Source organism: Palaemon carinicauda, chromosome 29 (assembly GCF_036898095.1).
Source record: "Palaemon carinicauda isolate YSFRI2023 chromosome 29, ASM3689809v2, whole genome shotgun sequence".
NCBI classification, from domain to species: Eukaryota; Metazoa; Arthropoda; class Malacostraca; order Decapoda; family Palaemonidae; genus Palaemon; species Palaemon carinicauda.
In genome coordinates this window covers 67,507,195-67,534,608 of record NC_090753.1, presented here as the reverse complement: position 1 = coordinate 67,534,608, position 27,414 = coordinate 67,507,195, and the positions used below count along the sequence as shown (strand labels likewise).

The following is a 27,414-nucleotide window of genomic DNA, read 5'->3' as shown; positions in this document are numbered from 1 at the left end:
CCTGAGAGAATTGCCTACTCTCCCCGACTGGCTACACTAGCCACATGCCAAGATCTATTACAGTGCATTGGAATCCCTTCAACTTCACAAGTGGAGGTTATTAAGCATCTACTCTCAGAGAAAGGCTTTTTAATGAGAAACTTTGTAATGGTTGCCTGGATACCTTGGCAGCATTCTGGCTGGCCAAATGGCCCAACTCCTGTGCTTGGTGTCATGGGAGGTGTCTCTCTTCTCTCAGAACCTTTGTTCCATTAATCGCCCTTTTTTTTTTTACCATGCTTCGCAAGGAGAGACTGCTCCATTTCAGCGGTAGAAGGCTTTAACTCGGCCTTGAACCAATTTTTAAAGGCGACACACATTTCTTCTTCGTAGGTAATTTAAATGCTTTTACAAAGTTTTAAGTAGACTTGTCCTCCAATTGGGGAGAGTTCACCATCATGGAACGTTATTAAGGTATTACGTTCCTGGAAGAGGGCAACCTGTTAACCATTGAGGTGAGCCTGAAAAAAGTTTTCTTATTAGCTTTGACTGAATAAATCAGTGAGCTCCATGGTCTCTTTCAACATCACCCATTGAAGGGGGTGGAAGCAAGTCTTGCCAACATTCCAACCTGACTTTGTAGTTAAAACACAAATCTGTTGTAGCCTGATTCCAGGTTTTTAGGCATATAACCGATGATTCTGATCAGCTATTGCAGAATTGCATCCTGTGAAAGCATCGAGTTATCTCAAACGGACAAGGAGTCTTAGAGTCCTTGCCTGCAACATCTCTGTGAGGATGCATAAGATCAAAGAAGATATCTAACAACACAATCTCGCTCTGGCCAAGGGAAGTTATCTCTCAGAAGCTCACTTCCTCTTCCACTGAAGGGATACATGTAAAAGCTCACGACATTTGAAGTATTTGTTCCTCTTTAGCTTTTCAAAGGAATTTGTGATGCAGGTTCTTCAGGCAGGCTTTTAAAAGTCAGATGATGCTCATTGCTCACTACCTGTGGACTGTGACCCATTGGTCCCTGGATACATTCTCCTTAGAACCTGCTGTAGTTGCTCAGCAGGTGGTTTAACTACCTTGGCTCCTATTACAGGATTAGTAACTGTGGATCAAGGCCTGTGATCCAAGTAAGATTGGGATGAAAGTAAAAATAACTAGCATTTTTTTTTACTTTCAATCTTCCTATCTCTTGTAGTACAGCTTTGAAAGACCTCGCCAGCCTAACTCGGTCTGATAGTTAGGTGAGCTCACTCAGCTTGTAACTGTTCCTGTTCCGTGCTCAAGCAAAGAAGTCTTTTTTTTTTTTTTTTTTTTTTTTTTTTTTCTCCCACAGTCCTTACAAGGAGTGTGATGTAGCAAAGGAAACCCATTTCATTTGCCAGGTTTATGACAGGATTCTGGCTTGACAACAACCCTTAAAATTTAAGCCAGAGATGTGAAACATGCTGGTTCTCTTGAGACTACTACTACTACTACTACTACTACTACTACTACTACTACTACTACTACTACTACTACTACTTTTTAAGCTACAACCCTTGTTGGAAAAGCAGGATGCTATAAGCCTAGGGGCTCCGACAGGGAGTATAGCTGAGTGAGGAAAGGAAACAAGGAAAAATAAAATATTTTAAGAACAGTAACAATAAACTAAATATTTCCTATATAAACAATAAAAACTTTAAAAAATCAAGAGGAAGAGAATTAAGATAAAAGTGTGCCCAAGTGTACCCTTACGCAAGAGAGAACTAACCCAAGACAGTGGAAGACCATGGTACAGAAGCTATGGCACTACACATAACTAGAGATCGATAGTTTGATTTTGAAGTATCCTTCTCCTAGAAGAGCTGCTTACCATAGCTAAAGAGTCTCTTCTACCCTTAGCAAGAGGAAAGTGGCCACAGAACAATTACAGTACAGTAGTTAACCCCTTGCATAAAGAAGAACTGTTTGGTAATCTCAGTGTTTTCAGGCATATGAGGACAGAGGAGAATCTGTAAAGAATAGGCCAGACTATTCGATGTATATGGCAAAGGGAAAATGAAAAACCAGAGAAAAGGATCCAATGTAGTACTGTCTGGCCAGTGAAAGGACTCCATAACTCTCTATTGCTAGTATCTCAAGGTGTAAGGAATTCTTGCTTGAGTTTTGGGGTTAAGTTTCCAACCATTTGAAAAGGAGACTTCCTCCCACCTAAGAATGAGTTTATATTTGTGTAGGAATAAATCACATGTTTTTAAAGTAATTTGTATTTTTCCTAACTAATGTACAGTATACTCAGGTTTGTATACTTTGGGAAAATACAAATAACTTAAAAAATTTATTTGTTGGGATTATTGCGTACAGTGACGGAACAGTCGTGTACTATACATGTGCATTTCCAATATTTTCCCAACATAAGTACTATATCTGCTTTCGTTGGTGAACTTAATGCTCTTTTAAGCAGTTGGAATAGTGATTACCAGGAATAAAAAATACTGATTTTCTTCGTTTAAAAGCATCAAAATCGTTCAAATCACCTATAAATACACCATGTACCCGTCTTTCTAAATCCATAGTGGATATTGCGAAAATTGAAAGAAATTTATCCTGAACCTTACAGTGACGGACGAACAATATGACTCGTTTGCAATCTCCTTCCATTTCTGAATAACTGGAGGGGCTCCTGCTATGCCCTGTGAGGACCATCAGGAGGTACCTAACATAAACGGCATACTACAGACCAACCGTGCAGAATCTGTTTGTAGACACAGGAGCTAAAAAGAAGAGAGAATACCATATTGTTTTGGTTACAAGAAACCATCAGGAGTGCCTATGAAAGTAGAGGTGGCAAGACTCATCCCCATAAGCTAGTAATTTCATTTATACCTAGAAGTTCTGGGCTCTCGACAAGTAAAGCAACTATTTATAATATGAATAATGTTATCCATGTGATGATGTGAGGGATTTTATATTATGTACAAGAGTACAGCTCACGAGACATATGGTGTGGGAGCGACCTTGGTAGAGCAGGGGTATCGAAGAGTCAGTATACTTTCACTGCTTACTACTTATCGAAGGTTACCCACAAGATATTGTACACCTGCTTAGGCTAGATTGTTACTACCCAACCAGTAATGTAGTGAGTGTTCACAAGCACAAACCCGTGGGGGGAGTGTATTATCGATTGAGTTTCTCCTTGTCATCTTTTCTCTATTCTCCTGTCTTACGAACACGTGTCCGCCACTCAGAGAAGATGAACCTACCAGGCAAGTTCCAGGAGGAATGAAGTATGGTTTTGTACTTGACCAATTCCTCTGGGGTGAAGAGCAGATTTGAACCTTTTGCTTACAGTATGGAGCCTAAGGATAACACCTTCTGTCAAGGTTACACCCACCTGAGGGGTAGCGTGTGTGGTAGATAACATTCCTTGCTTCCCTTGAATGGTTTGAGAATGGACAACGGGATGACTAGGCCCTACAGCCACTTTCAGGTCCTGGGTATAGCGAGTTTCTACCCTCTTAATCGAGTCTCCTATTTAAATAGATATGGGTTAGTATTCATATTGGGACCAGTCGCAAGTTTTAGTAATTTGTACTTTTTAAACATCTGACTTACCTGGTAGTTATATACATAGCTTAGTCCCTGACGTCACGGCAGAATTTCAAAACTCGCGGCAATTGCCGATTGGGTAGCCAGGTGTACCACCAGTGCGCCCTCTACCCAGGTACCTGGAATCATTCCAACTATTCCTCAGATCTTCCTTGTCACCTCACCGGTGACATCGTTGGAATTTCACTCGTTGTAGCCTGTGTTAATTGCAGTTTTTTAGGTGAAGTACAATTAGGCTTTGGCTTTCTCTCGTTTTGGATTTGTTTTTTGGTATTTTCTTGGACCCGATTAGATATTGTTGTTTTGACCCTTGCTTGTTTTGATCTCTCTTTCGATTCTTTCATAATGTCTGACTCTTCTTTGAGTATTAGAAGGTGTGTGAGAGGTTGTAAGACCCGGCTTGCTAAAGCTTCTGTTGATCCCCACTCCATTTGTGTGAAATGTAGAGCTAAAGGTTGAGAGTTGGATGATTGTTGTGATGAATGTGTTATTTTGTCTGAGAGTGAGTGGTTGGAGTATGACCGCTACACTCATAAGCTTGAAAAGGATAGGATTAGGAGAATTAAAAGTTTATCTCGTTCTTCTAGGGATTGTTCCCCTCCCCATGTCAATGAACCTGTTGATCTTTCCCCTGTAGTGGTAGTTCCAGATCCCACTACTGTTAAACCTAATGAACCAACTCTGAAGGACATGATGGTGGCCATTCAAGCCCTGGGCGAGAGAGTGGAGTCACTCGCAGCGGACAGGACTAAATTATGGTCCGATGTGAAGGAGTTAAAGAATGCAAGTGTCAGTGCTAAAGGGTCACTGAAATTAATCAGTGCAGTGGAGGGTGCGGCTGCTCAGACCTGTCATTCGCCTAGCCCTAGACCTCTTCCAAGCTCCCCAACCCCTGGGAGAAGGAATGTCGACAGGTGAAGGGAGGCGAGAGGTGTTAGCTCCCGAGCAGTCGTCCCCTCGAGCGTACCCGTTGATGCTTCCCAGGACGCTCATCCTCATTATGGGAAAGGCGAGGTAAAAGTGCTTTCATCTTCGTCGGATGACGCAGAGCCCAGACAGGGCTGGCGTCTTGCATCGAGACCTCTTAAGAGGAAAATTTCCGCTGTTGAGCAGCATCTTGTTATGACGCCTCAGGCGCCAGGTTGCAGCCATTGGAGCAGTCCAAGGTGTTTTCCTTCCTGCTCCGAGGAAAGTTCTCTTGCCAAGCGCCCATCTACTTCGGTAGGAGATAGAAGGAAGTCGCAAGATGTCAGGCGGCCATCCCCATCGGTTGGAAAAGTTATCGGAGGCTGGCAAGAGCTCTGTGCATGCTCTTCCTCCCCTTTCGGATTGGTTCTCGTCCCCTGAACGTAATGCGGTTTCCTTGTGCGACGTGGAGGGAGAACTAGTTGAGGAAGCAGCGTCTCCTGTTTGTCCACAACAGCAAGTTGATCTGAACCTAAGTGTACTGCAAGGTATGCAACAGAAACTTTCCTCCCTCATGAAGGTCTACCAGCCCGCAGACAAGAAAAGAGTGGCTCACCAAGACGCCGAGTTTCAAGAATCTTCACGCCTGGATGCCAAGCATCAGAAAGCTGAGCGTCGAGAGGGTCGTGACGCCGAGCGTCGAGAGGGTCATGACGCCGAGCGTCGAGAAGAGGAACATCACGCCAGGCGTCGGGAAACGGGAAGTCACGACGCCGAGCGTCAAGGAGTTGGACGTCGGGACAGCGAGCACCAAAACCTCGGACGTCATGAAACCGAACGTCGAGATCGCGGACGCCATGGCTCCGAGCGTCAAGTTTTGGAACACCGTGACGCCATGCTCATAATATTGGACGCCGTGATGCCAGAAGTCAGGTTAAAAAGTAGTTGACTCCAAGGAAGCAGGACGTCTTTACTTCGATTCGAGACCAGTCAGAAGAAGGGAACGACGACTGTCACCTTTCCCCTTGTTATCCCTTAGAGGAGGTGTCGGAAGAAGAAGACCCAAAGAACCAACATTCGTCGGCGGATTTAAAGAGACTCGTGAGAGCCTTTCTGCAGTTTTTCCTGATAATTTTGTTCCTGCTGCTCCTCGTTCCCCGTCTCCAGAGTTTACACTCGGGAAGGCTTCGAAGGAATCACTTTTTATGAAGATGGTGTTGTCTCGCTCATCTAAGAGAGCCTTAAAGATGATGGGGTACTGGATGCAATCTAAGGACCAGGGAAAAACTATTTTTGCTTTTCCCCCGGCCAGATTAGCAACCAGATCGAGCGTTTGGTACAAGACTGGAGAAGTTCTCGGCCTGGGAGTCCCTGCCTCTGCCCAAGGGGATTTCTTGAGTCTGGTGGATGCCCCTCGTCGGACGGCCATGAGGAGAACCAAAGTGTTCTGGTCGACTTCAGAGTTGGATCACCTTCTCAAAGGCATTTTCAGAGCCTTCGAGGTGTTTAATTTCTTCGACTGGACTCTGGGAGCTTTGGGGAAAAAGGTGTATTCATTGTAGGATGTGGACATAGAAGGCCTTGTCCACATTATGTCTTGCATGGACAAAGCTTTGAGAGATGGGTCCAACAAGTTAGCGGCTCTTTTCTCGACGGGTGTTCTTAAGAAAAGAGCCCAAATGTGTGCTTTTCTGGCAAATGGGGTTACACCCATGCAGAATTCGGAGTTACTGTACCCACCTCTTTCTTCGTCCCTTTTCCCACAAGAGCTGGTCAGAGAAGTCTCTTCTGCGTTAGCCCAAAAGGCCACACAGGATTTGGTGTCTAAGACAGCAAGGAAGGTTCTGTTTACATCCTTCTCAAGTCGCAAGCTTAAGGAGGAAGCACCATCCCATCAGTTTTCTCAGCCCTTTCGGGGGCAAACATTCGGCAGGGGTAGTACCAGACCCAAGGGAAGGAGAGCAAAGAGGAGAGGCTCGAGACCAGTGCGAAGCAGGGTCCGACTGCATTCGCCTTCAGACAGCGGTAGGAGCTAGGCTAACCAACTTCTGTCATGTATGGGAGAGGAGAGGAGCAGACCTTTGGTCCGTCCAGTTACTCAAGGAGGGATACAAAATCCCTTTCCTAGAAAAACCTCCTTTAGTAGTAACTCCGATGGACCTCTCGGCCAGATACAGAGAGGAATCAAAGATACAGGCGATGCAACAGCAAATATTGCTCTTATTAGAGGAGGCGGCAATAGAGAGGGTGCGAGATTTAGGGTCACCAGGATTTTACAACCACTTGTTCCTGGTTCCCAAGAACTCGGGGGGATGGAGACCAGTCCTGGATGTGAGTGCACTCAACGTCTTCGTACGGAAGATAAAGTTCACTGTGGAGACAACGAAATCAGTCCTAGCAGCAGTCAGAAGGATGACTGGATGGTCTCTTTAAACATTCAGGATGCGTCTTTTCACATCCCCATCCATCCGGACTTCAAGAAATACCTGAGGTTCATGTACAAAGAGGAAGTATACGATCGCTGCCTGGAGGATCTGCAGGTGACGTTGAAGTTATCAGAAGAACTGGGTCTTCTGGTAAACAGGGACAAGTTGCAACTGACACCATCCCAAGAGATTCTGTACTTGGGGATGGAGATTCGGAGTCGATTTTTTCGGGATTTTCCGTCTGCCTCAAGGACGGAACAAGCCCTGGCGAAACTTCAATGCTTTTTAGGGAAGCGAAAGTGTTCTGCGAGGGTTTGGGTGAGTCTACTGGGGACCCTTTCTTCGTTGGAGCAGTTTGTCTCCCTGGGAAAACTGAATCTTCGCCTTCTTCAGTTCCACCTCAATCTACATTGGAACAGGGGAATGGAGCTGGATACAAAGTGTATCCCCACTTCAGAATGCGCAAAGCGATGCCTTCAGTAGTGGAACGACCCCGTCAAACTTCAAGCGGGTCTTTCTCTGAAACAGAGGAACCCAGACCTTGTGTTGTGTTCCAACGCCTCGGACTCGGGTTGAAGAGCAACACTGGGAAAGTTGGAGATCTCGGGTTCCTGGACAAAAGATCAGGAGATCCTCCACATAAATCAAAAGGACCTGTTGGCAGTCCTCTTAGCCCTCAAAGGCTTCGAAGAGTCAGTCCTGAACAGAGTGGTACAGGTCAACTCCGACAATACTACAGCGTTGGCCTACATAGGCAAGCAAGGCGAAACCCACTCGAGGTCCATTTATGAGACTGCAAGAGAGCTCCTTTACTGGTCAAGAGAAAGGAATGTAACCCTAGTCACAAGATTTATTCAAGGGGAAAGAAACGTGATGGCAGACAGTCTGAGTAGAAAGGGTCAAGTCTTGTCTACAGAATGGACGCTTCATCAGGAAGTCTGCAAGAACCTGTGGCAGACGTGGGGTCGTCCTTGTATAGACCTGTTTGCAACTACGAAGAAGAAGAGGCTGGAGACTTACTGTTCCTCAGTGCCAGATCCTGAAGCAATTCTCATCGACGCTTTCCTCATGAACTGGTCCCATCTGGACGTGTACGCGTTTCCACCATTCAAGATTGTGCACAAAGTGATGCAAAAGTTCGTGTCGCACGAGGGAACCAGAATGACTAGTGGCCCCCTTTTGACCCGCAAGAGAATGGTTCACAGAAGTACTGGAATGGATGGTGGACACACCGAGAAGCCTCCCTTTGAGAGTAGATCTACTCAAACAACCCCACTTGGAAAGGTACCATCAAAACCTCCAAGCTCTACATCAACTGCCTTCAGACTATCGAAAAACTCACGAGAGCTAGAGTTTTTTTTGAAGGAAGCAGCTTGTGCGATTGCAAGAGCAAGAAGATCTTCCACCATCATGGTTTACCAATCCAAGTGGGAGGTTTTTAGAGAATGGTGCAGAGACAACTCTGTTTCCTCTTCCAGTACCTCTGACTCAGATAGCTGACTTCCTTCTGTGTACCCTCTTAATGAGAGAATGCCTTGATGAAGTCATTGAGCTTCAGCACGGCATTTCACTCCCATGCTGAAACTTGGTGACGGGCAAGAGGGCTCTCGAACTTGGGGAAATTACTCCCCCAGTTTGAATCTAGATTTCTCTCTTTCACCTTTTTCTTTTTCTCAATATTACTTCGACCTTATCCTAATTTCATAAACTTTCTTTCGTCTTGCTTTCCAAACTCAATGAGAAAAATTTCCCTCATTATATATGTGTATATATTATGTACATATATATTTATTATTATTATTTTTTTTTTTCTTTCCTATGGCTTGGATGTTTCTCATCCATTGTAGCCCCGACGTGGATGTTCATACATCCTATATTGCTGCCTGCTTTGATGAGTGGGAGGAGGTGTCACGGTTGGGAGGTGTTTGCATTCAAAGCTATATGTGAGAGTATTGGATGATTTCAGCCATCCCGAAGATGGTTTGGACCTTTTTGGCGGAACTATTCTCAAATGTTGGGTCTTCGGAATCCAGGGGGATCCAATGCATGGGGTAGGACACTCGGCTTTTGGCCGGAAGCCCGTCATTACAGATATGGGGAGGATGATTCCATAATTTCTTGGTCTCAGTCCTAACAGGCGGGTTCAGCTTACACCTCTGCCTCTATATCTGTTTTGATGCTATCCTTCGGGTAGGGTATGGAGTGGACCATCTGGAAAGTATACTCTCATTGTGCCGATAGTGGAAAGTGCAAATTTCCTTTCTGGCGTGTGATGGCCTAACATTCTCGAGCAGGTACATCTAAGTAACCCTTTTCTCTCTCTCTCTCGTCTAATGGATTCTTTAAGCAATGAACCCCCATCCCCTGGATACGCTGACTCTCCCCCGGCACTATTGACGACCTCTGCTAATTCAATTAAGGAAAATTCTGTTGACGACTTAGGAACAAAAAAGGACCCCTCTACTAATGTTTAAAAACCAATTAAGTCGGGTAACAAAGGGAAACTAAGAATCCTTCATGTTACCCAAATTCCAATAAATACTGATTATGATATGATATATAAAGCATTTAGATGCTATGGAGTGATAAAAGAAATTAGAATGAAACTTGAAAATGAAAAATGGCATTCATGGATAACTTATAATAATCATGAAGAAGCATTCAATGCAATATGTAACATCAATGATATCAAAATTAATAACCTAAATGTCATGGGTGCCCTATGTGATAAGATACCAAACAGTTTGGATGTATATAGACCTGCTGACTGGTTTGAGAAAGATATCGATTTAACTATGCTCCCCCAAAGAAACCCAAAACCACCAATGTGGCTTGTTGCCGAGCCTAAAGGGAGTAATGGGAATTATTTTAAAATTAGCAAACTAATTCAGAAAAAGGTAGGAACCATTGCACCAGGTGATATATCTCGCTTTGGGAAAAATAGCTTCCTAATCCATGCTAAATCATTCACGCAATCAGTAATACTGTCTAACCTTACGACAAACAGTGATGAGGATATGTTAGATGTCAAACCCCACCTAAACTTTAGTTACGGAAGGGGAGTAGTCTTCAATAAAGATCTTTACGAATTTACAGAAGAGGAAATACTAGCCATGTGCCCATTAACAGTGTGGAAAGTCCATAAGATTCCTGGGACGTCAATGATTTTCCTTACTTTCCAGGATGCTGATGTGCCTTTCCACATCGATATTGAAAATGAAAGAATAAATTTCGACCTTTTAAACAAAAGCCCTTACAATGCTTCAAATGTTTCAAATTTGGACATCCTTCTAAAGTTTGTAAAAATGAAAAAATGTGTAGCATCTGTGCCAGTCCTTATCATGGAGAGTGTACACTTGAGCCCAGCTGTTTGAATTGCAATTCAAACCATAAGTCAACTGACAGGAGCTGCGAGATTTATAAGTTTGAAGAAGCAGCCCTCAACAAATCCAGTGTAGAACACATAAGTGTAGGACATGCCAAAAGACTACTGAAAAAACCAAACAGCTATGCAAAGGCACTGAAATCAAGAGAAAATATACCACAGGAGACATCGAACCCACATAGTGCTGCCAGTAATTCCCAAAAAGGAAATACATCATCTAATGATAGTAGAGTTTTACGTGACAAGGTAAGCATATTGCCTTCCAAGGCTTTGCCACTGTGTATTAAAACTGCAACACTGCTCACTTCTATACAAACTTCATCCCCCATTACCAGCAATAGTACTAACCTCTCTCAGGCCATGTCCTTGCCTGATTTGATGGAGGTTCCACCCGAAACAAAGTTACCAGGTGCACCTGTGGTAGGGAAGGTGCAAAAACCTGGTAAATCCTCACCACTGATAAATAGGAAAAGAGAGAGATCTCCATCTCTCTCTCCACCCTCCATTAGAAACGTCAAGGTTATGACATCAAATAAATTTGAGGTTTTGTCTGTTGATGTTTCTAATGGACCAGAAGATAAACTGAATAAATCAGAAATTCAAGTTGAGGTCCACCATCCACCTCAACAAATAGATCAAAAGGATACAAAGAAAAACACAAACATAAAACCCATTATAACAAGACCACCTCTGAAGAAACCTACAGGTAATAATGTTAGATTAAAAACTGCTAATGGGAAGACCTCATCCAAGATGTCTTCCAGAAATAATCCATAGTTTTCTCCTCCATTTTGCAATGGAACTGTCAGGGTTTGAGGGCCAAATATGAAGAACTTAAGCTCCTAATTCATGAGCATTCCCCCATAATTGTATGTCTACAGGAAAGTATGCTTGATTCTAACACTCCTAGTCCTCGAGAGTATGTTAGCTATAGAACACCATATAATCAACAAGCAGGGAGCCATGGCGGAAGTCTTGTATACATTCGTCGAGATGTTCCCCAAATACCTATGTCTATACGTACAACCCTGCAGGCAGTTGTTGTACAAATTGATATAGGGAGAAAATATACTATTTGCTCTCTGTACTTACCTCCAAATGATATTATTTTATATGATGACTTAGCAGAGGTCATTCAACAACTCCCTTAACCATTTCTCTTACTGGGAGATATGAATGGTAGACATCCTTTACGGGGTGATATCCTAGCAAACACAAAGGGGCAATATTATCTCATCAATTGTGGAGAATGAGGATGTGGGACTCCTTAATACAGGAGAGCCCACACACTTCCATGTTCAGACAGGTACCTTGTCATGCATTGACCTTTCAATTGCAAGCTCTAACTGTCTTCTTGATTTTGATTGGAGGACATTAGATGATTGGCATACTAGTGATCATGCACCAATCATTATAAACACCAACAATGGTCCACCTTTACAGAGATCGCCATGATGGAATCTTGACAAGGCAGACTGGGAAAAGTTTCGTGAGCTAAGCGAAATTGAGGGGGATGCTGAACAGGTTGAAAATATCGATGATGCCATAGACTTACTGAATGGAACTCTCCATACAGCAGGAGTCAATTCAATTCCCAAAACAACAGGGTTATTCAAACGACGACCAGTCCCGTGGTGGTCTTCAGAACTAACTGCCCTCCACAGAGCCACAAGAAGATCTCTAACACGATTGCGTAGACTCCGAACTGATGAGAATTTAATTATGTACAAGAAATGTAGAGCACAGTTCCGTCGTGCCATGAAAGAAGCAAGGCGCCAGTCATGGATGTCATTTGTTTCCTCCATTAACAGTAGAACACCACCATCTGCTGTGTGGAGGAAAGTAAAAAAGATAGCTGGCAAATTCACCCCCAACCCACCACCAGTGTTGAAGGTGAATGGCCAGTATGTAACTGAAGCAAATGATGTTAGCAATGCCCTGGCTAGTCATTTTTCAAATGTATCCAGCAAGTGTGTAGGAGCCCCTGGTCACCAGTATAGGAGCGTTGAAGAAAAGAAAATTTTAGATTTTGGAACAAGAAGGGAAGAGTCTTATAATTCTCATGATCATAGTTACCCAAGTGTTTGGGAACTAGCCATTATTTTAGCCTTTTTAAAACCCGGTAAAGACAAGTTTTTAGCAGCAAACTATCGTCCTATTGCATTGACATCTTGTTTATGTAAAATCTTGGAGAAGATGGTCAATGCAATGCTGATATGGTACCTTGAAAAGAAAGGTATTTTATCACCGATTCAATGTGGATTCAGAAAAATACACTCAATGACTGATGTGTTGATACGACTTGAGTCTTCTATTTGTGAAGCCTTTGCTTCCAAACAGCACCATATTACAGTATTTTTTGACCTTGAAAAGGCATATGATACCACATGGAGATATGGTATACTTAAAACCATTCATGAAATCGGATTGAGAGGAGAGCTGCCACTATTTATTCAGGCATTTCTTTCACATAGAGTTTTTCAAGTGAGAGTTGGGGAAGCTCTATCAGAGAGTAAGTGCCAGGAAGAAGGAGTTCCTCAGGGTAGTGTGCTGAGTGTAACCCTTTTTGCACTAGCAATTAATGGGATATCCTCAGCCATTCCCCAGGATGTTCTCTCAATATTATTTGTGGATGATCTCTCCATATCATTTGCTGGAGCCAGAATGGCAACGGTTGATAGAAAACTACAGCTCTCGATTGACAAAATTATCCAGTGGGCCGATATGAATGGATTTAAGTTCTCGACAAGTAAAACTACTATCGTACATTTCTGTCGTATCCGGGGAGCACATCCAGACCCGGATATATACATTAAAGGTCAACGGATCCCATGTGTATCGGAAACCAAATTTTTAGGTTTGATATTTGACTGTAGACTTACATGGGTTTCTCACCTAAAAGCGCTAAAAGCTAAATGTGTTGAAGCTCTGAATATTTTAAAAGTATTGTCCCATACATCATGGGGGGCAGACCGCAATACTATTTTAAAATTATACAAGGCCTTGATTTTTTCCAAAATTAGTTATGGTTGTGAGGTATACTCTTCAGCCACCCCAAGCCGGTTGAAAATATTAGATTCAATACATCATGCAGGTATTAGATTGTCCACGGGAGCATTCAGAACATCACCTATCCCAAGTCTCCTTGTTGACGCTGGAGAGTTACCACTAGACCTTTACCGGATGTCTTCTATTCTTCGGTATTGGTTTAGATTGCAAAGACTCCCTAATTCTTTAGCCTTCCAGACTGCAAGCCTTGTAAGGCACCCAACATACTTTGAAATGCACCCAAAGTCTCCTCAACCCTATGGCTTTCGGGTGAAACAATTATTAAGCAGTCTGGATATAATTAGATGTAAGGTACTTCCATTCAAGGTATCATCAACGCCTCCATGGAAGTTACCAGAGATATCTTTTTGTAAATATTTTATAGGAGATAAGAAGAATATGTCAGACCTAGAAGCCAGGTCTCTTTTTAATGAACATGTTAAAGAACATAGAGGATCAACTTTTATCTATACTGATGGCTCCAAATCTGATGCTGGCGTTGGATTTGGGGTACATAGTAATAGTTTTAATTGTAGAGGTGCACTTCCTCTGACCGCTTCCATATTTACTGCGGAACTGTATGGCATATTAACCGCTATTGAGAAAATAGCATTGGAGAAGGAGGGTAATTTTACAATTTTTAGTGATGCAAGGAGTGTCCTTCAAGCTATGGAAGTTTTTAATTCTAATAACCCTCTAGTTTTAAAGATTTTAGAATGGCTTTTCCTTATTGGACGGAGAGGTATAACAGTTCAATTTTGTTGGGTTCCAGCACATGTAGGTGTGTCCGGGAATGAGATGGCAGATTCACTGGCTAAGGAGGCTGCATCCGAGTTGCTGCCAAGAAGGTATCCCATTCCCTGTAATGATTTCTTACCTGACATCAAGAAATTGGTTTGCAATAAATGGCAACAGCAATGGGATAGTCAAGATGGCAATAAAATGAGGGAAGTAACAAATGACATATCTCCTTGGAGGTATAATATGATGCCCCGAAAATGGGAGACGTCTCTTTGTCGTCTCCGTATTGGTCACACTCGGTTGACACATGAGTTTCTGCTGAAGGGCCAACACCAACCGTATTGTGACAACTGTTTAGTACCTCTAACAGTAAGGCATTTGTTGACCGAATGCCCCAATTATAACATCTTGCGGAATAGATATTTGTTTGAGGCTCGAGGTGAGGGTGGCAGGTTCATCCTTGCCAAGATTCTTGAAAATGATGTGTCCTACCATGCAAGTGGCATTTTTAATTTCTTTCAGAAGCAGGTCTTCTGAAAAATATTTAACTTATGACATTCAATTTTTATGATTTTAATTGAATACTCTTTAATTTTTTATTTTATTTCATTTTTTACTTTTGTATACATAAATTAAATGTTACCGGCGTCAATGACCTTAGATGTCAGGATGCCTGAAAACTTTAAATCATTCATTCATTCATTCCTTCTGTGTACCTTATAAGGAGGCGTAAGTTTTCGACCTCAACCATCAAGGGATACAGGAGCATGTTAGTGGCCGTCTTCCGACATAGGAATTTGGATCTGTCCAATAATAAAGATCTCCAGGACCTTCTCAAATCCTTTGAAACTACTAAGGAATGACATCAGGAATCTCCAGCTTGGAATCTAGACATAGTCCTGAAGTTCCTAATGAGTAGCAGGTTCGAACCTTTACATTCAGCCTCGTTGAAGGACCTCACCATGAAGACTCTTTTTGGTCAGTTTGGCGACAGCAAAAAGGGTCAGTGAAATTCATGCCGTCAACAAAAATGTAGGCTTTAGAGATAACAAGGCTATCTGCTCCTTACAGCTAGGTTTTCTTGCTAAGAACGAACGCCCGTCACAACCCTGGCCCAAGGCTTTTGAGATTTCGAACCTTTTGGATTTGGTTGGTGAGGAGTTAGAGAAGGTCTTGTGTCCAGTAAGAGCCCTGAAGTTCTACCTGGAAAGAACGAAGAATTTACGGGGTAAGTTAGAAGTACTTTGGTGCTCAGTCAAGAAACCTTCGCTACAGATGTCTAAGAATGCGCTATCCTTCTTCATCAGGCTTTTAATAAGGGAGGCTCATTCACATTGTAGTGAGACGGACCTCAAGCTTTTGAAGGTCAAGGCACATGAGGTTAGAGCTGTGGCAACGTCTGCAGCCTTCAAACAGAATAGGTCCTTGCAGAGCATCATTGACATGACATTCTGGAGGAGCAAATCTGTGTTCGTCTCACACTATCTGAAACAAGTTCAGACTCTTTATGAGGACTGCTACACCCTGGGACCATTCATAGCAGCGAGTGCAGTAGTGGGGGAAGGATCTACCACTACATTCCCGTAACCTAATACCCTTTTTCTTCCCTTGGAACTGTTGTATTTTTATGGTTGTTTGTGGAGATTAGACGCAGTCATCCACAATCATTGAATTGCAGTCAGGTGGTCAGTTTGTTCCTTGGGAGCACCCAGAACAAGGTTATTGGAGGAGGTCCTGTCACATAGAGGTTATACACCGGTTTGACAGACAGCTCCTAGAGGTCTTCAGCCCCCTGGGTGGACCGCTGTCTTAAGGAAAGCGGACATAATGAGGCAGGAATTCATTGAAGTCAGCTTCCTTAACAGGTATGAACCCTTAAGCTTGTTTATTAACTCTTAGGTAAATTCCAACAATGTTGGCTGTCTCTGACCCTCCACCAAAGGTGTCAATCAGCTATATATATAACTACCAGGCAAGTCAGATGTTTAAAAATGATATTTTCATAATAAAATACATTTTTGAACATAGTTACCTGGTAGTTATATATAATTTAATTCCCACCCTCCTCCCCTCTAGAGACCAAGGGCATGGAAGATCTGAGGAATACAGTAGTTGGAATGGTTCCAGGTATCTGGGTAGAGGGCACACTGGTGGTACACCTGGCTACCCAATGGGCGATTGCCGCCAGTTTTGGAATTTTGCCGTGACGTCAGGGACTAAGCTATATATATAACTACCAGGTAAGTATGTTCAAAAATTTATTTTATTATGAAAATATCATTTTAACTATACAAAGCTCACCTCATACCCTAAACTGGGACCTTCAAAATAGAGAGTTGAGCTTTCTCCCTCACACTCCTGCTACTTCACCACGGAGGATGCATCTTTTTCTCCCAACCGGATCAGCAGAAGGTGAATTACCCCAATTTAAAATGGCTCGGATTTTTGTTTAGCTAGGAAAAATAAAAATTACAAAAAAATTGACTTCTAACTATACAAAACCTCGGTCCTAAAGTTACACTTCCTGCTTCAACTGCCCTGCAATTACCAGGTGAAGATCAAAGTGGCTTACCAGTGATCAGGGGAGGAAGGGGGTTTGTTTACCTTCCACCTGCCAATAACTACCGACACCTCGTTGTAAATTTTAACAGCTGATTTTCCAGCTTTGCTGAAATAATACTCCTATGAAAGGACTTGGATGTGTATAGTTAAGAAAAATACAAATTACTTCTAATGCATCCTTCAGAGGGTCATACACTGCTCTCCTAAGAGATTTTTGGACCTTTGTGACCCATTCAGGAGATTAAAATTCCTATGAAGTTTAAGACTAATCAAAGCTCTGCCTCATGAGCAAGGACAGTTCCTATGATGTAGAAATGTTCAGGCCCTTTGGTCTGAGAACTTGTGCAGACATCGAGACATCTTCCTTGCAGTGCTCTTTAAGAAGCCTCTCTCTCAAAGATGTTGGATTACTGTTGCCCATGAAGTGCCAGAGATGCCCCGGAATTGTGGATTCTCTGCAGGTTGGGCTGACAGAGGAGGTTGGACCACAAGGGTAGTTCTATCAGTACCTTGACAAGAAGCATTAGAAGATAGAAGAACCGTTTAGCTTGTGGTGCCACCAGTGTAATCTTCAACACTGTTGATGACCCTGAAAAGCGTAACCTTCCAGGTTGCTCCAGGGATGATTGAATGCATCCTCCATTGTTATTGTCTGGTCTGGAACTGGAGAACAATACAATGGAGCTTCTTGTTCAGGTGTGTTACAAACAAGTTAATCATAGGGAACTCGCCATGGCTTAAGAGCTTTAGACTTTGCCTCTGAATCACGTTGTGAGCAAATCATAAATGAAGCTACTCGCAGGTCTGGTAATTGCTTGGACCTTGTATACACTGACTCCCCTAGCGTTATAACTAGTAAGGTTTGTTCTCCAGTTGGGACATCTGATCATGCCTTGATTTTATTAGTAGTGAACACTGAGCAGCCTGTCCCTGATGTATCATACTCTTGTAAAATTTATATGAAATCCCAAGCAGACTGGAATGGGATTTTGCATGATCTTTTGTGCTTGAATTGATCACAATTATATAGGAGTGTTGATCTTGTTGCCCCTTTGAATGAGAATCTAGTCAACATAATTGATAGGCATATCCCTTCTTATGTGCTAAGGTACCGAGTGAAGGACAAACTGTGGTTCAATGATGATTGTAGACGTGCTTATTTGGAGAAGCAGGAGGCCTATCATCTTTGGAAGGGTAACAGATCAGATTTGACCTGAAATAACTATACTCAGCTTCGAGCTTTTGCTCAGAGTTTATGCCTCAACTGAAAAGGAATACAATTTAACCATAAAAGAAACCCGTTCTGGTACAACTCAGGAACATAAATGGTTGTTTACCCTTAAATCTGCACTCTCTGGTGTAGATGCAAGAGTTTCTCCTTTACTTAAACCAGGTGGCTCAGTCACTCACTGTCCAAAGGAAAAGACAACCCTTTTGGCAGATGATTTTGACAGTAAACAGAGTAATCAAAAACTTGAACTTCCTCATTCATGTTTTCCTGAGGCTAAACTAACTAGTTTAGCTTTTTGATCTCGTGAAATTAAAGCTCTGTCCATGGACTGTGATGCTGATGGAGATATAGACCGAAATGGTATTTTTCCTTTGTTTTTTATAAAGACTGCAGATTTCTTAGCTCCAAAGTTATCTGTTATTTTGCGCAAATTAGCAAGAAGAGGAGCTTTTGCACTTGTTGGAGAATTGGTAATGTTACTCCTCTATGTAAATGTGTCTGTGGTAGCTCAAGTCCAACTGAATACCGCCCAATTTCCATAACTCCCATATTATGTAAAGTTTTTGAACGTCTTCTGGCAAAACGTCTTAATAGGTTTGCTGAAGGTAATCATCTATTCCCTAGTTTGCAATTTGGTTTTCGTAAAGGCCTTGGAGCATGTGATGCCCTTCTTATAATCTCCAATGCTGTACAGAAATCCCTTGATTGTGATCAGGAAGTTCGTATGATTGGCCTTGATTTTAGTGCTGCCTATGGTTGTGTTAATCATGAGGCATTCATTTTCAAACTCAAACAGTTGGGAGTGGGTGGGTCGTTTCTTAGCATTATTATTGATTTTTTAAGTAATAGATCTCAAAGAGTTGTTGTTGATGGGCATATGCAGATGATGCTACTCTCTTTGCATCAATTCCATCCCCTGAATGTAGCTCTGGGTTTGGTGAATCCCTTAATAGAGATCTAGCTAAAATTAATGCATGGTGCAAATTATGGGCCATGAAGTTGAATCCTAAAAAACTCAAAGTATGATTGTAAGTAGGTCAAGGACGGTGGTTCCTCAACATCAGGATCTCAGTATTGATAATGTTTCCTTAACTTTGTATGACTCTTAAAATTTTAGGTGTGATTCTCGACAGCAAATTTACTTTTGAGAAACACATTAGGTCTGTGTCTTCTTCAATTGCACAAAAAATTGGCTTATTGAGAAAGTCTTACAAGATTTTTGGTGATCAATTCTTTCATTCTACCTTGTTTTGTGTATTGCTCTCCTGTCTGGTCTTCAGCAGCTGATTCACCTTAATTTGTTAGACAGAAACTTATGGTCTATTAAATTTCTTATTCCTGATCTAGATATGCATAATTAGTTCATTATGCATGTTGCATAAGATTTTTCATAGCTCTGACCATCCTTTACATTCAGATCTCCCTGGACAATTCTATCCTGTTGGTAATACTAGGCAGGCAGTTAATTCTAATACCCAAGCCTTCTCCATCATGAGGCTCAATACTACACAGTATTCTAGAAGTTTTATTCCTGCTGTGACCAAGTTGTGGAATGATCTCCCTAATCGGGTAGTTGAATCAGTAGAACTTCAAAAGTTCAAAGTTGCAGCAAATGTTTTTATTTTGACCAGGCTGACATGAGTTTTTATAGTTTATATATGACATATCTGTTTTGATGATGTTACTGTATTTGGAATGATTTATCGTTTATTTGTTCTCATTTATTTATTTCCTTATTTCCTTTCCTCACTGGGCTATTTTCCCTATGGGAGCCCTTGGGCTTATAGCATCTTGCTTTGCCAACTAGGGTTGTAGCTTGGCTAGTATTAATAATAATAATAACTCAAAGGGCAAGAAGCATTTTTGGTACCACTAGTAGAAGAACCATTCTGCCCCTACTAACCTCCCCCTGCCTACTGAGCTTGTCTGCCAATACTTTCTTCTTGCTGGAAATGTGTCTTGCTTACAGCTCCACAGGATGTCTCACACAGATACTATGAAACTCCCTACCTGCTTGTTGATATATAGTAGCCCACCATAGCAGTTGTTGCTCATTAACAGTACTAAGTGTCCTATCAAACTTTTGAAAAGCTTGCAATGCTAAAAGTGCAGCTGACATTTCCAGCAGGTTGATGTGCAGACCCTTCTTCTTCAGACCAATATCCTGAGGTGGTGTTGCCCCAGTGTGGACACACCACCCATCCTTTGGTGCATCAGTGAAAAACAGCACCTCTGGAAGGAGAGAAAATCCCTGGTGAGGTTTTCATCGTTCAACCACCGCTTTATATCCTCCCTCACTGCTGAATTCACTGAAACCAAGGAGTGGGGAAGATCGGTGACGGCTGACCACTGATGCTTCAGACATCACTAACAAGCTCTGGTGGAGGCGCCTGTGAGGAATGAGTTTTTCGTGTGACAAAAAATGTCAGAAGACGTTGCCACTGATGCACAGATAAACAGTGAACTTGAAATAAGGGTTGCACCATATCTAACAACATTCCTAGGTACTGTACAATGTACAATGTCCTTCTCTTGGGCTTGAGACAGACTAAAGCGGGGTTTACACGGGCGAACAGCTCGTCGAGCCTGGTTCGACAACCCCGTGTTTGAATTGATGTTCGAGCGTGTGAACGGGCTATTTGGTTGTCGAGCGCGCTCGTCGAACGGCTCGATGAAAGTCAGGCTCAACTTGACTTTTGTGGGCGGAGCTACATTGTTTGACGAACGGTGTGAACGGGTGTCGAGCATCGAACCTCAGTTGTTATTCAAACCTGCTCGGGGAAACATCATCAAAGAAATAAATAATGGCTGCCATTAATGAAAGCAAGAATGAGAAGGAAGTCGTACTTGATTTCATACATGCATATTGGACTCATCCAGCTTTATGGAAAGTTAAATCAAAAGACTATTCCAATAAAGTAGCCAGAAACAAAGGAATAGCGGCTCTGCATGAAATATTGAAAGAACTAATTTTAAAGCCTTAATTTTAAAGCAACAAGCAAGTTGGTGTGTGAAAATTTCTCTCCTTTTAGTAGCCAGTCCTTCGCCCCTTTGATTTTTTTTTTTTCTTGCTTAGTGCCACTGCTAAAGCAATGGCTATCAAATCGTCCTGGTCGAGAGACATGTTGACGTTGTTTTAGCACGAGGCACACTGAGGTTCGATGTACTGTCTGAAAACTCTTCGAGCCGTTCTACAAGTAAGTTCGACAACCGGGCTCGGCGTGCTGTTCGGCCGTGTACCCCGCTTTAACAATTGACAATAATTCCCAGATTGTTATAAAAGGCTTGGAGTATGTCTTGATATTGGACCAAATGTCTTCTTGAAGATGACAGGATTACCCAGTCTTCTCTATCAAAGCCTTAGATGACTGGACCGGTGGGGTCCAAAGACCTCTTTTCCAAAGAAGTCCAGTCTCCTCAGGGGACCTAGACTTCTCGGAAGAAGAGTAATGTTGTTAGGAAGAACACCGGCCATGAATGGCCTTAACCGATGGAGATCAAGAAATGGAAATTACTGTTTCCTCTGTGCTCCCTTGAAGACTGAGAGTGAGACCAAGATGATCTGTTGCCTGAACGTGATCAGGCGATCGTGAATATATTCTCGAAAAACACATTTCACGTCTCGTCGGGAGTGAGAATGGGAAGTGGAAGTTTTCTTATTCCTAGAGGAAGAAAGGGGAGAAACACAAGAAGAAGAAGGGGAGAAGCACAAGAGGAAGAAAGAGGCGAAGCACAAGAGGAAGAAAAGGGCAAAGCCCGCGAGGGAGAAAGAGGAGAAGCACGAGATTTCCTTGCTCGTGGAGATTCAGACTGGGAAGATCAGTCGCGCAGTGATCTTGCTCCATTTGTTCATTTCTCATTGGGAGAAGCAACAGAATGGTGAGAAGACCCGAACTGCTTCTACTTGTAATGAACAGGCAATTCCAGACAGGCATGTACTGTACCTGTGCATTTCCCATATTTTTCCCTGTTAGAGACCTTGGGCTTAAAGCATCCTGCTTTTCCAATTAGGTTGTAGCTTAGCTAGAAATGGTAATTGAAGACTGAAGCATCATTGGAAAATTCTCTCTTTCTCGCCGCGCTCTTGGAAAGGTAATTGGTTACCAAAGCATTTTGGGAGCCTTGTGGGGCAGGAGAGAGACTGGAGTCCTGCCCTGTAAGGCTTGTGATTGGTTTCTCAAGATTCTGATACCCAGAACCTTGCATCGATCTTCCGTATCGAGGGTTGGGAATTACTTTAAGCCTCACGAAACTCAAACGAACAGTCATCATGTGCTTAGGTGACCTCTTCTTTCTCTGCCTCGGGGCAGCAGGCGACACCTCCAAGGCAAGAGAAGAAGGCCCCGCAGAAGAGACAGGATAGAGAAAGCAGGGCCACTTAACATCTTCCTTACTCTTCCTCACAGCTGTCAAGGGTTTCACGTTGGTTGACATCAGCACGAGGTTCCTCAGAGAACAGGTTCATCATCAGTGGCCTCTTCAATCACCTCCTCTGCAGGGAGAACAGCAGAAGACTTTTGGGCTTTGGCAGAGGTTAGTGCCTCCAGAAGTTCCTCTGCAGATGGGGTACCATCAATCCCCAGCAATGGCAACAGCTTAGAGAGATCCAAGTCGTCAACAGAAGATACAGTGGGAGGAGAATCCCTATTAAAGGTCTATGGTTTGTAGTTAGGAAAAATACAAATAATTTTAAACACTTATGATTTTTGTGTTGACATTCATAGTGCTTTAAGTAGAGGCAATATGAATGAGGCTAGTATAAATAAATTAAAAAATCCATCACTGAAATTCTGATTTTCAGCTCTTTTCATAATGGGAGTTTGGCTTGCTCATGTTTGAATTAATTATTTGAATTACTCTATTCAAAAATGTTTAATTTTGTTTTCTTTGAAACTGTTGTAATTATTTGACCATTTGATTTTTTTTGTGAATCACGCCATTTTCAAATGTACCTGAACTTTTTGTACAATTAAATTTGCCAACATGAAGACATAAATTTTTATATAATGTATGGGCAAATATGTGATGTGAAAAGTAGTGGCCATTTTAGAAATAGTGACGGTGCATTGATTCGCTAATGACATCCACAATTGAGAGGTGAAAGTGGTTCCCCTGTCAGAAGTAATATGCTCAGGGATACTGAATCTTGAAATCCATCCAGAGAGTAAGGCAGATAATGTTACAGAGGAAACAGCAGACATGAATTTTCATGTTCGTTTAGTGCGAGGGAAGAGCGAAGATACAAGCATAATATATGCAAAAGGAATTATGTACAATTGTGTGACACACGGTTGGTGCATGGTGACGACCATGGGCTGGAGGCCTTTTGGCAAAGGCCCATTTTCTCCATTTCGGCGAACGTCTGTTTGGTGGCTGCCAATCGTTCCGGTGCCAGACGTCTGAATTTTGCGAATCTCCTGGGCATCACCCTACATCAGACAACGGCCTACATCCCCGCTGCCAATGGAATGGTTGAACGTTTTCATCGCACCCTCAAAGCAGCTTTGATGTCCCGCTGCAAGGATTGCAACTGGTTTACTCAGCTTCCCTGGGTCCTCCTGGGACTAAGGACCACTCCTAAAGACGCCCTTGACGTCTCGGCAGCTGAAATGGTGTATGACGACCCGTTGGTCGTCCCTGCCGAATTTTTTCCTTCTACAACCTCCTCCGATGATCTCCAGCGCATACGTCACGTCATGGGAAAATTTACTCCGTGCCGCCAGACTTACAAGCCCCCAGCGAAGCATCACATACCAACGGACTTGCACTCTGCAACGCACGTCTTCCTGCGCAACGACACTAGCAAGCCACCACTAACGCCCCCTTACACGGGCCCTTTCCTTGTGATCCGACGCAGTCCGAAAGCATTCCTACTAAACATTCGGGGCAAAGAAGACTGGGTCTCCATTGATCGTCTAAAACCTGCTTATCTTCTGCCAGATGACCCGCCTACAGTTCACCTCTCCAGATCAGAGCGCCCTATTTAACATGTACAGTATGTCATTTTTAAGGGGGGGAGCCATGTACCAACCGTGTGTCACACAATTGTACATAATTCCTTTTGCATATATTATGCTTGTATCTTCGCTCTTCCCTCGCACTAAACGAACATGAAAATTCATGTCTGCTGTGTCCTCTGTAACATTGTCTGTCTTGTTAACTTGTTATGTCCTGTTGCCTTGAGGTTTTGTATATAAAGGAGAGTGTTCTATAACAATATAACTCAGTTGATTGCATCCTGCCTTTGAGTTCACAACCCCTCACTCGGCTCGTCACATTAATGTGACGGAGCCGAGAGAGGGTTGTGAACTCAAAGGCAGGAAGCAATCGACTGAGTTCACAACCCTCTCTCGGCTCTGTCACATTGGTGACCCCGGAGTGACACGAACACCCAGCCTTCTGATATGACATTTTGATAATTATGAACAATCTTCAAGGCAGTCGGGTATATTCTAGATGTATGACTTCAATCAATTAAAATAGCATTTCCTTTGTCAATAACATTTAAAAAATGTCAAAGGTCAGCGGTGAAATGTACAAATTTAAGTACATATGACTGTTTTTATATATTAAAGAAAATACTGTTTAATAAAATTGTGTATTACATTCATGTGGCACTGTTGTAAAAGTATTATTATTTAATTGTATATAAGGCATTTTCATTGCACTTTTCTACTAAATCTCATGGTTCTTTAGAAGAAAAACTTGCAAGACACAGAAGGATGTAAAGTTGAACATAAGGGAAAAGGCCAAGGAAAGATATTGGAGGATAAAATATAGCAGTCATTTTTCTAACCGGCTGGCATTCCAAATACCTTTTTGTATATTGCAAGCAGTGTTGCATTACTTATACGTTATTTACGGCTAGTACTTTAATAAGTAACTTAGTTGCAGTTTAACAAATTAATACTAATGCAATTGCAGTTTAATAATTAATGCTAATGTAGTATACATAGGTTTTGCCAATTGTTACTGAAAACTAGGAAGGACAAATACTGTATAGTTATAAATTCATACATACATATACCCAGGCACTTCCCCCAATTTTGGGGGGTAGCCGACACCAACAATGAAACAAAACAAAAAGGGGACCTCTACTCTCTACGTTCCTCCAGCCTAACCTGGGACTCACCCGAGTTCAGCTGGTACTGCTAGGGTGCCACAGCCCAACCTCCCACGTTATCCACCACAGATGAAGCTTCATAATGCTGAATCCCCTACTGCTGCTACCCCTACTAAATTAATATCTTTATAAAATTAAATCAAATATAAAAAGAACTTTTGAAAAGTAAGGATGTTTATGAATAACACAAGCATTCTATTTAGTGTATTAAAAGAAATTTTAATGGTATTGCCGAATAATACTTTTTTCCTCATATCTTACAATATTTTCAATTTTACAACTTTTCACATCATTGTCATATTAGTTTAATAGGTTGTATGTACTCATGCAGTACAAAAATTAAAATAAGAGAGCATTTCAGCTGCCTTTAATCCCAGGTTTCCTACTTCAAACCCATGTTTTCCCCACATGGAGATGAGTGAATTCAACCGGGGCCAAAGGCCATTATACAGTAGATTGTAAAAATAATGTTTGATTGTGACTATGGCAACTAAACAGGGTAACCAGATTTACAGAGCTTTTGGGTCTCGAACGTATAAAACTCAATTTCTTCCACTATACGTGAAATGTACGATTTAACCGACTGAAGCAAAGTAATTCGGCCGTAACTGGACAGAAACTAAAGACTGACCCAAAAACTTTATAAACAATGCATCCGACACTTGTGGAAACTTAAGTAAATTAACCTGAAGAATTGACTGTGAAAGTCCTGTTTTTGTGACTGATAATGAATAATCTAATACAGAAATGACCATATGACTGATGAATGTGAGGCTATTCCTGCAGACATGGATTTTTCCTTAGTGACTACAAGAATAATTATGATAAAAAGACAGTTTCAGTAATATGTGTGGTGATAATTACAAGACAAGATGGACATCTTTGGTGTTTTATATTTTATGTTCTATATTCTCTTGTGAAATTTCCTACATTATTTGTGAAGAATCACTTTTTTTTAATCATTACATGGAGTACTTTACAGGCATTTTCTTTTTAAATCCATTAAGGTGAAAGATATTGCTTAGTGTGACACAAGAGAACACTGTTTATAGTTGTGGTCATGATTATTATGAAAGATGATTCAATGAATTGGGTTATTATAATACAGAGGCGTTTTGCAAAGTGTGATATGGAGACGACCTTAAACTATCTGGTTTCAAAATATATAATTTGCATTGTATCTTGTAAATACCACCACAAATAGATAAAAAATAGTTCTATAGTATCTTTGAGAAGAAGAGCAACTGATTTTAAATTTCAGAAATTTAATTTTCTGTTTTTGTTTATTTTTCTAAACAACCATTACATTTTTAACACAAAGTACGAAGTTGTGTGAAACAAACTGATAGCACATTTTCTGAGAAAGGACTTAGCATTTAGAAATTAAGGGAATAACCATGTCAGAAGCAGGCAATGTATGTCACGTAACACACAATTGAAAAATATTTAATTCAAACCACATTAATGTGATGCTCAAGTGTGCATATTCACTCCCAGTGTTTTTTTTTTATTATTATTATAATTTTGGTGTTTCTGTATCAATGAACAATTGACATACATTTTTATGCTGTCTCATAGTTGGGGATACACATCAAAGTAAATGGGAGAGAGAGAGAAAGAGAAACCAGTAGATTCTACCATTAAAAGTCATGGGAGATGCACAGGTCCTGTGAATGTTAAAACAGGTTAACCTTAAGCGTTCCAGTAAAAATGGCTTACTTCAAATTAGCAAGTTTATCTCGCCAGCTATCATAGTTTGCAGGAACATTCAACATGACTGAGTTCAAATGCTTTTATGAACTTGAAATCTTAAACTAATCTCACATTTATGTACTAATGAGGAGACTTGTTCTCAAAAAAATAATAAATATGGATACAATAATTTACAGTAAATGCTGTCTGTGTAATTACAGTCAGTACACTCCAATTAATCTACTTTGCTAAAATAATTTATTTGAATTCTCTACTCCAAAAAAATATTTTGGTGTAAAAGTACATTTTAACAGTGTAATTTACAGGGTAGAATCTTTGTACAGAATTACAATATATCTTTATAATAGTACAAATATTATCAATTAATTTTCCCAATCTAATAGATTACTTTTACAAATCTACTACTACTTGAATACAATGTTATATAACAAAGAGACAGTTTCAGGCATGTTCGACCATATTTGTTTTAGTCTCGTAGCATTATATACATAATGCTATATTCATATCATAGTAGTGTTCCAATTATCCACCAGGACTATTCAAAAAAGGAATTTTAATGCTGGCAACTGAAAGGAGTTAGATAAAACCATTAAAAGTAAAATGAAATTTGGCAACAGCAGAAACCTTAAGCGTAAGCAAGAAACAGGGCCAAGTAGATTATATCTATAACTGCATCTGGTTTCTCCACAAAAATAGG

General features: G+C 41.5%; 1 long non-coding RNA gene across 1 annotated transcript in view; it reads left to right on the top strand.

Annotated features, from left to right (window-relative positions):
- LOC137622213 (uncharacterized) overlaps positions 1-27,414 on the top strand; it is a 49,099-nt gene that overhangs the window by 12,553 nt on the left and 9,132 nt on the right. The window lies entirely within an intron of this gene.